The sequence below is a fragment of the Jaculus jaculus genome, chromosome 19, assembly GCF_020740685.1.
Source record: "Jaculus jaculus isolate mJacJac1 chromosome 19, mJacJac1.mat.Y.cur, whole genome shotgun sequence".
Classification (NCBI taxonomy): domain Eukaryota; kingdom Metazoa; phylum Chordata; class Mammalia; order Rodentia; family Dipodidae; genus Jaculus; species Jaculus jaculus.
This window is the reverse complement of record NC_059120.1, coordinates 16744949-16757956: the sequence shown is the minus strand read 5'-3', so window position 1 is coordinate 16757956 and position 13008 is coordinate 16744949.

Genomic DNA, 13008 nt, shown 5'->3' with positions numbered 1-13008 from the left:
AATTATAACAATGTTCAAAAAAAATTCAAAGGAATCAAAGAAGAACATGAACTCCTGAAGGAGAACACAGGAAACCAACCTAATGAACTAAGGGGGTCAGTACAAGACATTAGTAAAAAAATAGAAATACTGAATAAAAACCAACCAGAAATACTGGAAATTAAAGCACTAAGTCAAAGTAAAACAAACAAACAAACAAAAAACAACTTTGTAGAAAGTCTCACCAATAGAATGGATGAAGGAAATCTAAACTAGAAGACCAGGTGATAGATCTATGACAGTCCATGAAAGAGAAAGACAAACTAATAGGAAGTGATGAATGTGAATTTCAAGACATTTAGGATACTATGGAGAGATCAAACATAGTAATTCAGAGTATAGTAGAAGGAGAAGAATTTCACTCCAAATGGATAGTAGGTGTTTTCAACAAAATTATAGAAGAAAATTTCACCTAAATAGGGAAAGAGGTGCCAATGCACATACAGGATGCCTTTAGAACACCAAACAAATGAAATCAGGAAATAGCTTGTATTCATCATAATTAAACTACTAAACACACCAACCAAAGAAAGTCCATTGAAAGCAGTTAGACAGAAACAGCAAGTCACTTATAAAGGCGAGCCCATCATGATAACAGCAGTTTACTCATCACATACTTTAAAAGCTAGAAGGGCTTGGAATTATGTATTCCAAGTTCTGAAAGGTAGCAACTGTCAACCAAGATTACTTTATCCAGCAAAGCTATCCTCCAAATTGGTGGAAAAGTAAGAACATTGCACAACAAAATCAGGCTAAATGGATATATGATCATGAAGCCAGCTCTACAGAAAATATTTAAAGGGATACTTCACACTGAAGACAATGGAAAGGACATACATGAGGAAACAGGAAAAAATAAACCATATTCAAATAATATCTAATACCAGGAGTAAAGGAAAAGCTAAAAGCACTACAAAACTAGAAGAGTGGCAAGAATAAATACATATATTTCAATAACATTTCTCAATATCTCAATGTATCAATTCCCAAAAAGACACAGATTTGCAGATTGGATTAAAAGGCAGGACCATTCTGTTTTCTGCCCCCTCTCCACTAAAGACAGACACTATTTTAGGGTGAAAAGATAGAAAAATCATACTTCAAGAAAATGGGCCTAGAAAACAAGCAGGTGTTGCTACCCTAATATTTAATAGAATAGATTTCTAACCAACATTAGTTAAAGAAGGTTACTTTATATTGATTAAAGTAATAATTCAACAGGAGGACAGTACAAGTCTAAACATATATACACCTAACAATTTCATCAAGCACTATGAGACTTAAGGTCAAAGATAACACTGAGCACAATTATAGTCAGTGACTTCAATAGCCCCCTCCTCAACTGACATGCCATCTCAGCAAAAAAAATAAAGAGACATCTGGGTTAAATTATGTCATGGAACAAATGGACCTAACAGATATCTACACAATATTCTATTCAAATGCTGCAGAATACACATTCACAGAATACAGCGGTCTGATTTTTTACAAAATTGCCAAAAACATTAAATGTAGAAAAGACTGCCTCTTTAACAAATGGTGCTTGGAAATGTTGATATCTCTATGTAGAAGGATGAAAATAGATCCTTATATCTCTCTATGCAAAGAATATAGTCCAAATGGATCAAAGACCTTGGTATCATACCTAAAATCCTGAAACTGCTAGAGGAAATTGTAAGGGAAACCCTTCAATGTATTTGCATAGGCAATGACTTTCTGAACATAACCCCACTTGCTTAGGAAATAAAATCACCAATCAACCACTGAGACCTCAAGAAATTAAAATACTTTTTTGTGCAGCAATGGACACTGTGAATAGAGCAAAGAGACAATGTACAGAACTGGAGAAAACCTTTGTCATCTATACATCTGAAAGAACATAAATATCCAGGATACACAATGAACTCAAAAAAATAAATAATAAGAAATCAAGCAACCCAAATAAAAATGGGTTGTGGCTCTAAATAGAATTCTCAAAAGAAGAAATACAGATGGCATGCAAACATCTTCAAAACCATTCTACATCCTTAGCTATCAGGGAAATGCAAATTAAAACTACACTGAGATTCCATCTCCCTCCTGTCAGAATGGCTAACATCTAGAAAACAAATGACAATAAATGCTGGCAAGGATGTGGAAAAGGAGGAATCTTTATACACTGTTGGTTGTATTATAAACTGGTACAGCCATTGTGGAAATCAGTATGGTGGTTCCCAAGACAGCTAAAAATAGAGTTCTTATAGAACCCAGTTATACTGCTCCTAGGCATATATCCTAAGGACTCTTCTCGCTAACATAGAGATACTTGCTCAATCATATTTATGCCACTCTATTCACAGTAACTAGGAAATGTAACCAGCCTAGATGCCCCTCAACTGATGAATGGATAATGAAGATATGGCTCATTTATACAGTGGAGTTCTAATCAGCAATAAAGAAAAGTGAAATTATGAAATTTTCAGGGAAATGCATGGATCCGGAAAGGATTATACTAAGAAAGGTAACCCAGTCCCAGAAAGCCAAACACTGCATATTCTCTCTCATATGTAGATCCTAGCTACGAATGTTTAGACTTATATGTGAATTAGAGTAAAAGTCAGTAGCAGAGGACAGTAGCCTAGAAAGGGGCTGTAAGGGAAGAAGGGAGGGAAGGACTTAAGGAGATGGTTATATATATATACACAGATTGCTGGAGGTGGTATGACTTCAGTGAGGTCAGGGGAAGAGATTAAGTAAGAAACATGGAGGGAGGGTTAATCAAACTCAAGATGTTATGAATAACCCATATGGAAACTTATTTTTTTTTTGGATAATGGCACACCCAGAAGCCATAGAATGTTACTAGAAAAATTTAGGAGCCCAAGATATGATATCTTCCAGTGAGTAGTTGGCCAGGGAGGTTCCTGATGCCCCAAAACATTATAGACCATTGCCAAATCTCTTGGTTTCCCACCAGAAATAGATGGTAAGACCCAATTGCTGAAGACTCCACATGCTTTGGCTTCAAGGGCACTGAGAAATTTTGCTGGAGCTGAATTGAAAGTCTCTTCTCTCTAGACAAGCTGACAGAACGCTGGAAAAAGCTATGCTGAATGCAGCCCTATGGAAGAGAGAAGTCACCAGTAGCGAAAACAGTGGACACTGCAAAACTCAAGTTTGGCCCGCCAGGACAAATGACCCAACAGGTCCAAATGTGTTATGGGGGAAACCAGCTGCTCTCTAATTGGACTGAAGGCCCGCTGCATAGGAGGGAACACGTGCCCGGTACTGAAAACCCATAAAGCCTGTGAATGGGGAGTCACTGGCTAACTGCGTATACAATGCTCATAAAACAACCCTGTAAGCACTTTTTTTTTTTTAACATAATGCATATATATTAATGCTACTCTCACTTTTGGTTAAAGAATCTCCTCTTTTTCAGGTGGTGACCACTGAGAACACTCAAAAGGCACTAGAGGGCTGGAGAGATGGCTTAGCGGTTAAGCGCTTGCCTGTGAAGCCTAAGGACCCCAGTTCGAGGCTCGGTTCCCCAGGTCCCAAGTTAGCCAGATGCACAAGGGGGCGCACGCGTCTGGAGTTCGTTTGCAGAGGTTGGAAGCCCTGGCGCTCCCATTCTCTCTCTCTCCCTCTGTCTTTCTCTCTGTGTCTGTCACTCTCAAATAAATAAATAAATAATTTTTTTTTTTAAAGGCACTAGAGTGCTGAGAAGAAGTGACAGAGATGCCTTCAGCACTGAAATATCTCTTCCCAACCTTCCAAGGCTCAGGATCCACTGTGGAAGAGGTGGCAGAAAGAATATAAGCCAAAGGAGGGTAGGACTGCTTATAATGCAATCGTTCAGACACGAATTGGTCTTGACATCCATGAGCTCACAGTGCCTAGCACTACCTTCACAAGATCCTCATAATTGGAGAAAAGATGATGGCATCAAAATAAGAGAGAGAAAAATTGAGAGAGGAAGGAGATATGATGGAGAATGGATTTTTGAAGGGGTGGGGGGAGGGGAGTGAATTATCATGGTTTGTCTATGGAAGTAGTCAATAAAAATAGCTTGAAAACAGGTATGATACTGAGTAATCATAAAATTCACTTCATTAAAATAAATTTTTTATGTTAAAAAAACTAAAAGGAAAACAGTTGGAGAATAAGTGCTATAAAATTCCAGAAACAGTTTCAATTAAAAACATAAACAATTTAGAAAGAAATATCTCAGTCAAACTCTGAAGACAGCATTAAGATTGGAGTTCAGGACTGGAGAGATGGCTTAGAAGTTAAGGCACTTGTTTGTGAAGCCAAAGGCCTCAGGTTCAGCAAAAACCACCTGAGCCAGAGGCACATGATGGTGCACACCTCTAGAGTTTGATTGCAGTGGCTAGAGTCCTGAAGTACCGATTCTCTCTCTTTCTCTTGCTCTCTCTCTCTCATAAAATAAAAATGATAAAAATAAATTATAAAAAGACTCTAATCCACATATAAAAAAGGTTAAGATTTACTGAGAAAAATAAAAGCCATTTATATATATATATATATGTATATACACACATACATATATATCTATATATCATATCTATATGTCATATATATATGTATAAATATACATATGTATACACACACACACACACACACACACACACACATATATATATATATATATATATATATATATATAAATATATCATAGTCTCTCAATTTTTTTCTTTAAATTATATATATAAGGCCTGGGGAGATTGTTCAGTGGTTATAGGTGATTGCTCACAAAGCCTGCTGGCCTGGGTTCAACTCCCTAGTAACTATTTCAAGCCAGATGTTCAAAGTGGCACATGTGTCAGGAGTTCATTTGCAGTGGCCTTGACATGCCTGTTCTCTCCCTCTCTCTCTAAAATAATAAATGAATTAAAACCTCTTAAAAATAAATTATACTCTTAATTATACTTATTATTTGTGTTACAAAAATATTTCATTTCTGCTATGAATATTTAAAATTATAGTATTAAATTTTACATCATAATGCACTTACACAGACACACGTGTGTGTGTGTGTGTGTGTGTGCCCTCATACACACACGTGCATACGTCTTTGGTTAATTTTTTCAGGGCCTGGATGATAGCGTTGTTATAGTGAATTGTCACTTATGATCACAAGAATACTTGTAAGAGAGTCTGAATGCTTCTTCAAGGCCAGATCTAAGTCTGATTATTTGATCACAAGGAACAAGTACACCACAGGGAATGCTTGTGCTGCGCTTCCTTATCTTCTTGGTGCCTCCTTTCTTGTTGACCAGTGCCCAAGTTCTCCTGTCTTTTTCTTTGTACTTTATGCCAGATAAATTATAAAATTAGAAAGTGGCAGATACATGACACATTGTCAGAAACTTGCTTCCACATACACATAGAAATAAGACTTAGAAACATGTTCCTAGGAAGACTCAAAGCAAAAGGATGTAGTGGGAGATAACCATAGTATAAGAATAAAGTCTTAGAAAGACAGGTATCACATGTGTTCTTAATGAACAGGTCCTATATTCACAGACAGCATAGAAACATGTATATACAGATTACATGAAAGGAGAAGAAAAACTGGGGGACAAAGGGGATGAGGGACTGGTACAAAGGGGTAGTATAAAGGAATGTGAGGGAATATTCTCAAAATACATTCTATACTTGCATGAAAAGGGTCTTATACATCCCTATATAATACAATTTTACAAATGATACTCAAAGCCAAATGGTTTATATTGGGGGAAAATGGGACACAGCCTAAGTGCCTATCAGTAGGGGAATTAACAAACTGTGGCATACCCTCACTTTAGCAAACTGTACAACAATAAAAATGAAAAATACTGTCATAGGTAATCTATAAGATACATTCCTTAGCAAAATAATATTTCAAGGTAGCTACAGAATGGTATTATGGGTACCAACCACAAATTGGTAATATGTGTTTAAGCTTATGTATGTGGTGTATTACACTGACAGATTTCTGTACATTGAATCATCCCTGCATACCTGGGATGAAGCCTACTTGATCAAGGTGGATAATGCTTTTGATGTGTTGTTGGACTTGGTTTGCAAAGATTTTCTTGAGGATCTGTGTGTGTAAATTCATCATGGAAATAAGCCTATAGTCTTCTTTTCTGGTGGCATCTCTGTCTGGTTTTGGTTTTAGGGTAATAGTAGCTTAATAGAAGGAGTTGGTGAGCTTTCTCTGTTCTCCTACTGTGTGGCATAGTTTGAAAAAAATTTGTTTCAATTCTTCCATGAAGGTTTGATAGAATTCAGTGGAGAACCTATGTGGTCCTGGACTCTTCTTTTTGGGGAGGCTTTTGATTACCTTTTCAATCTCAATAGGTATGATAGGTTTATTTTAAAAAATGAGCCTGCTCTCCATTATCAAGCTCCCACCAATTGTGGGCTACAAGAAGCCTACACCTCTTAAGTTGTGTCTAAAATAACAATGGTTATTCCATTTATCCAGCACTAACCACTCTCCATTGGAGAATTTACTTCTCTTTTTCAGATGGGCATATATCCTAAGGAGATAACTAGCCCATCATAGCACAAAAGGGCCCAAGCTGAAACTAAGGGTACTTGGGGAAATGAGCAAGAATGCTGCTTTCTTGGTGAACCTGGTACCAGCACAAGGGTGAAGGAGATAGACGCAGAGAACACTCAACTTCTACCAAACCAGATATCCACACACACAGAAGCTCCCAAGACCTCATCACTGAAGAGACCTAAAATGAACCTAACATGACTCAGGGAAATTTGTGGAAGAGGGGGTAGAAAGAAGGTCAGAGCTACACATTGGGTCATTATGCACCGAGACATTGCCTCTTAGCCATAGCTGACGGCTAACCCTGCAACTAACGACTCATATTCCCCAATGAGGAGGGTCCCTGCGGGGGGGGGGAGGGGAAGGGAGGAGGCTAATGATGGTAACAACATGACTGTATACATACTGCATGCATAACTAATTAAAAATTACAAAGAAAAATAAATAAATAAATAACAAAAATATCATTCTGGGGCTGGAGAGATAGATTAACAGTTAAGTCAGCAGTTAAGTTGACTGTAAAGCCTAAGGACCCAGGTTGGATTCCCTAGTACCCATGTAAGCCAGATACACAAGATGGCACATGTATCTGGAGTTAGTTTGCAGTGGGTAGAGCCCTGGCATGCCCATTCTCATTCTCTCTTTCTGTCTTAAATAAATTAATAAAATATCATTTTTAGATGTCTTATATTTTAATATTGTGCATCATGATGGATGAGCCGAGATGGAATGTGCCCAAGGATTATGTAATAGTATTTGCATCAGCTCTGAATTGTCCTGGGTTGGTTCAAATAGGCACTATTAGTTTGTCTTTTTTAATTTTTCCATAATGATCCTTTTATTGCTATTTTATTGAGGCAGGGTCTCATTCTAGACTAGACTAACCTGGGGGAACTCACTCTGGAGTCCATGCTGGCCTAGAACTCATGTGATCCTTTTATTTTAGCCTCATGAGTGCTGAGATTAGAGGCCCAGATCAGTTTGTACATCATTATCATAGGCATATTGCACACTGGGTAATTGCTGTCTGTTCTTGAGATTAGAGGCCCAGATCAGTTTGTACATCATTATCATAGGCATATTGCACACAGGATAATTGCTGTCTGTTCTTGTGAAAACTTAAATTAAAAAATATTCAGGAAAATTTGCTCTGCTGAAAAGGAAATTCTAATATGTCAGATTTAAATTTTCATTTGTTGAAATGTTGGCAACAGTGAGACACTTCATGGAGCTCTAAGTCCATCCAGTTCATGTTTATGTTGGGTTTTGAGGGCCAGTCTCTGAACAAAAAAATCATTGGAATATTAGCAAAAGTTTTATGATGAGATGAAAATCCTAAAACTAGAACAAAAAACATGTGTTAACCAAAAAATAATGATTAGGTACAATTTCCATGGCTACTAAAATATTATTCTGGTTTTTATTAAGCTGAGAAGTGAAATGGATATCTTGTAAAGAGGTAAATGGAGTTGTGCCCAGTTACATTGGTTTAGAAGGAGCACAAACCTCTCCTTTTCATTTTCTAGCATCTAAAATGGTTAACTGAATCTAAAATTTCTGAGATTAAAAACTCTAGTAAGGATATAATATGATATAGGAGAAAATTATCACTATAGTTCAAGTCGAACCAAAGATACATAAATATTCTGTAAGTAAAATGACTTAACAAGGGTAGAAATGATGGGTCCTAACATTTTAAGAGATTTAAGACCAGTAAATGGAGTAGAGAGGTCAATTTCTCCCTTTCATATATATATAAATATAATTTCGCTTTTAACTAAGTCTATAGACACAAGTAATTGAAAACCTGACTTCAGAGAACTGATATAAACAATGAGGGAATGCATACCATACCTATAATATAAACCATAGCTTATAGACTTCACCTTCTACCAAAACCCAAGTCCTCCTCACCCCTCAATAGACAATGAGAGAATTTTTGTGGGGAGATGGAAATGGAAGCAGACATGTACAAGTATGCTTACTTCTGAAGATGGAGTTTTAAAACTAGGGCATTAGACAAAATATTGTTCTGAGAGATAGATGAGGGAGGGATTTGTGGAAGATTTACAATTTCTTTTTCTTAGAATATTAATGCATGCCTTTGGGGGTGGGCTTTAAATGAAATAAAGTCTAACTGAGAGTTACACCAGGAGTATGAAAGTCAGTAAGTCACAAGTGGGGAAGCTATTAAGAACATGGATTCTGGATTTAAACACACTTGGCTCCTGGCTCTACCATTCACTAGTAAACACTTTCCCCACCTGTCTCAGTTTTCTGCTGTGCAGAATAGAAACTAAATATGTGGTGCTCAAATTGTTGCCAAAATTTAAACTGAGCATGTATGTAAAGATCTTAGTTCAGGGGCACCTGTAGGTGATGTAAGAAATGATTAGATAATGAAGGCACCAACAATGCCTGTGTAATAATGATGATGATGTGGGAAGAAAGCTTCAATTAAGTGAATATGTATAATCATCTCTTCTTCTGCAATGCTTGCTTGCGTGGTACTCTTCTTTAGCTGGGAAGAATTAGAAACGGAAAGGTGTCAGCCTAGAAGAGAACAGTAAGAACATTGCAATGGATCGGAGCAGGAGGAAGGCTGCGCGTGATCTATAGCAAGAAGCAACTTAGAGGGCCAGGAAGATGGCTCAGTGGTAAAAGCACTTGCTTGCAGTCTGCCTTCCAGAGTTCTATGCCCAGGTACCTACATAAAGCCAGCTGCACCATGTGACACATGCATCTGGAATCTGAAGCCACAACAGCCCTGACAATCATTCTCTCCCTCACACTCTCTTAAAGCAAGGAAGGAGGTAAGGAGGGAGGGAGGGAAGCAAGGAAAGAAAGAGAGAGAGAAAAAAAAAAAGAGGGAGGAGGGAGGGAAGGATGAAGAAAGGAAGGAAGGAAGGAAGGAAGGATGGAAGAATGGAAGGATGGAAAGGGGAAAGTAACTTAGAGCCAGGAGGCCTCTGGCAACACAGAACTTCAAACCCTGAAACACTCAAGAAAATGCATCTCAGACTGTCAAGTCTTGGAGGTTCTCTTTCTTCCTACCAGTTCTTATAGGCACAGTGGTTATTCATTTATTTCCTAGACCTCCCTCCAGAAATTATATCTCATGTGCCTCCAGGAGTCTCTTTTCGCTTTCTCTCCCCCCACCATGCTGAGTGTGAGTTTACATTTAACGTAATCCCCCATCCTCCTTGCCAAGGAATGCCCGAGAGCTCCTTAGAATCTTCCTTTGATTTTCATTTATTTTTTGCATGTGCATTGTTTATTAAGCATGTATGTGCGCATGTTTGTATGTATGTGTGAGCTCCAGAGATCCTCCTGTCTGTGTTTGCCCGGTGCTGGTATTTCGGCATGAACCATCCCACGGTGTTTTTTTTTTTTTTTTTTAATTTTTATTTATTTGAGAGCGACAGACACAGAGAGAAAGACCGATAGAAGGAGAGAGAGAGAATGGGCACTCCAGGGCTTCCAGCCTCTGCAAACGAACTCCAGACGCGTGCGCCCCCTTGTGCATCTGGCTAACGTGGGACCTGGGGAAGCGAGCCTCGAACCGGGGTCCTTAGGCTTCACAGGCAAGCGCTTAACCGCTAAACCATCTCTCCAGCCCCCCACGGTGTTTTATATGAGGACTGGAGATGCAACTCAAGTCTTCATGCCCACAAGAGCAGCACTTTACCAACTGGGTTCTCTCCTCAGCCCTCAATCTTCCTTCACTTACTCTCCACTCCTTAGCAAGTCTGTCTTGCCAGGTTACTGGATGAGCACCAGGCCCTGGGAACGCCTGATTTTACAGTCCAGCCTTAATCTTGCCTTGAGCTCTAGGTTCCTGCATGTCGCCACCCTCCCGAGCAGCCACCTGCCTGCTGAGACACTGCGTCAGCGTCTCCACTTCATGTGGAAAACCAAAATCCACTTCGACACCCTCTGCCATCTTTGGATTATTAATTCCGTCTCTCCCTTTTATTTACTTAGGTTTCCAAATTTGCATTCATGTGCTTTGTATTTTTTTTTCTAGCATTGCATGGCATTCACCAAATATTCTATCAATTTCATGTCCAAATATAGTCATAAAATTACCGTATTTCACCACTTCTATCTGACTCGCCCCAGCCTTTCTCCTCTGATTACAAGAGAGTGCTAAATGGTTCCCAGTGTGCACTCCTCATTCTGCTACCATTTGCTCTCAAATAGAGACTCAAACTATCTTTTTTTTAAAAAAAATATTTATTTATTTGAGAGAGAGATGTATAGAAATGGGCAGGGAGAAAGAGAGAGAGAGAGAGAATGAGACAATGGGCATGTCTGAGCTTCCAGCCATTGCAAATAAATTACAGATGAGTGTGCCACCTTGTGCATCTGGCTTATGTGGGTCCTGAGGGAATCAAACCTGAGTCCTTTGGCTTTGCAGGCAAGCTCCGTAACTGTTAAGCCATCTCTCCAGCTCCTACCTTTTTTTTTTTTTTTTAATTTTCATTTATTTATTTGAGAGTGACAGACAGAGAGAGAAAGAGGAAGCGGGGGAGGGAGAGAATGGGTGCGCCAGGGCTTCCAGCCACTGTAAACGAACTCCAGACGCGTGCGCCTCCTTGTGCATCTGGCTAACGTGGGTCCTGGGGAATTGAGCCTCGAACCGGGGTTCTTAGGCTTCACAGGCAAGCGCTTAACCATTAAGCCATCTCTCCAGCACCAGCTCCTACCTTTTATTTGTTTATTTGTTTACTTTTTAATAAGAGGGTGGTAGCTCACTGTGTAACTCAGGATGACCTTGAAATTTCAGTCTTGCTGCTTCTGCTTCCAGCCATCACAGCTGGCTGCTCAAAACCCCGGAAGGCCCACACCGACCGGTTCCTGAAACTCAGCTGGTCCCCATCTGCCCGGTTCTCTACTTGCTCTTTTCTCTAAGTCACTGCCTGTCAGTCATATTGGCCTTCTTTGCTGCTCCAAGTCATTTGTGCCCTTTGAACATATGCTTATTTCTGCCTATAATGACATCTCTCCGGACATGCCTGCTTACTTCATTCTCATCATTGGTCTTCTCATCCCTCATGATCACAAAGGATTACTCTGGCCAGTTTATCTAAACTCATATCCCTTCCATGACCTTACCCTTTCATCTTGAGGTGCACAAAATTATAGATTATTTATGTCTTGTTGGGCTCAGTGATATATTCTTTACACACAAAAAAAGTGCCCCACTCAGTTGGGAATAAATACTTATGACATGATAAGTCGGAGGATGGATGTCTCCTAGACTTTGGTTGAGGCAGTTCAGCTGAGTTCCATTGGACAGAATCTCTGCGTAGAAAAGATCCAGTGAAAACATGACCACAATTAGGGTGCCTTACGGTTTAAAAATGTCACTGCCTTTTCAGACATTTCCTCCTAAAACCATATTCTTCTTAGTCCAAGGGAGATTTTAGGCTCATTTTTAGAAAAAAATAAAGTCCCTAAAGGGCTGATACATTTTCTTTCAAAATATATTCATGTTATTTTGGGAATAGAAGACAATTTGTCCATACATTAAAATGAGATTTTTGAGCTGCTGGTGCAGGCACACAATCTCAGTTCCTCCATAGGGAAAAGGACGGCTTGTGAAAGACCTGCCAACACAGAGTGTGTTCAAGGCTAGTCTGGACAAATTAGTGAGATCCTGAATGAAATTAAAATTTTATTTAACTAAAAAATAAATTAAGTTAAAAATTTATTTAACTAAAAAATTCATTAAATTAAAATTTTATTTAATTAAACTTAAATTAAAGTTAAAAAATTACAAAAGGACAGAGATGTTCCTCAATGGTAGAGCCCTTGCCTAGCATGCGTGAGGCCTGGATTTAATTCTCAGTACCACAATAACTAGTTAACAAATGAATAAAATAAATAGGGGGTTTGGAGCTAAGGCAACTTCTGCTCTCTCTGTGGCACCTACTCTGTCTTCAGTGACATCTTTGGGGTGGAGGCTTCCTAAACAAAGTTAACTGCATATATACTACTAGGAAAATAGCTTTGAATTGGGGTGTTAGGGGTTCAGGAAAGTCCTTAAACCCCCAAACCCTAGGGTTGTGTTTATTTTTAACCAAATAATTGAATAAACTAAGACTGGAAAGGATAATTAGTAAATTATTGTATTTATTAGAGGAAGTACAGAACCAAGGAAAAGGGAATGAAGACCCCACGTAGCTTGAGAGCCCATGTGGTGGGCCTTGAAAAATTGTAGAGGGCAGAAAAGAAAGTACCATGAGCTCCTGTCATGTGGAGGAAGAGCCCACGTGCAAGGCAGAGGCTGGGGCTTCCCTTTCAGCTGGGCCCAGCTGGGCCTAGCCAAGGAGAAATGACCAGAAGCTGGAGGTTCACCAGTGGCTTGGCAGCCAGAGAGAGCTTGCCTTCCCCTCACAAATGTATTTACA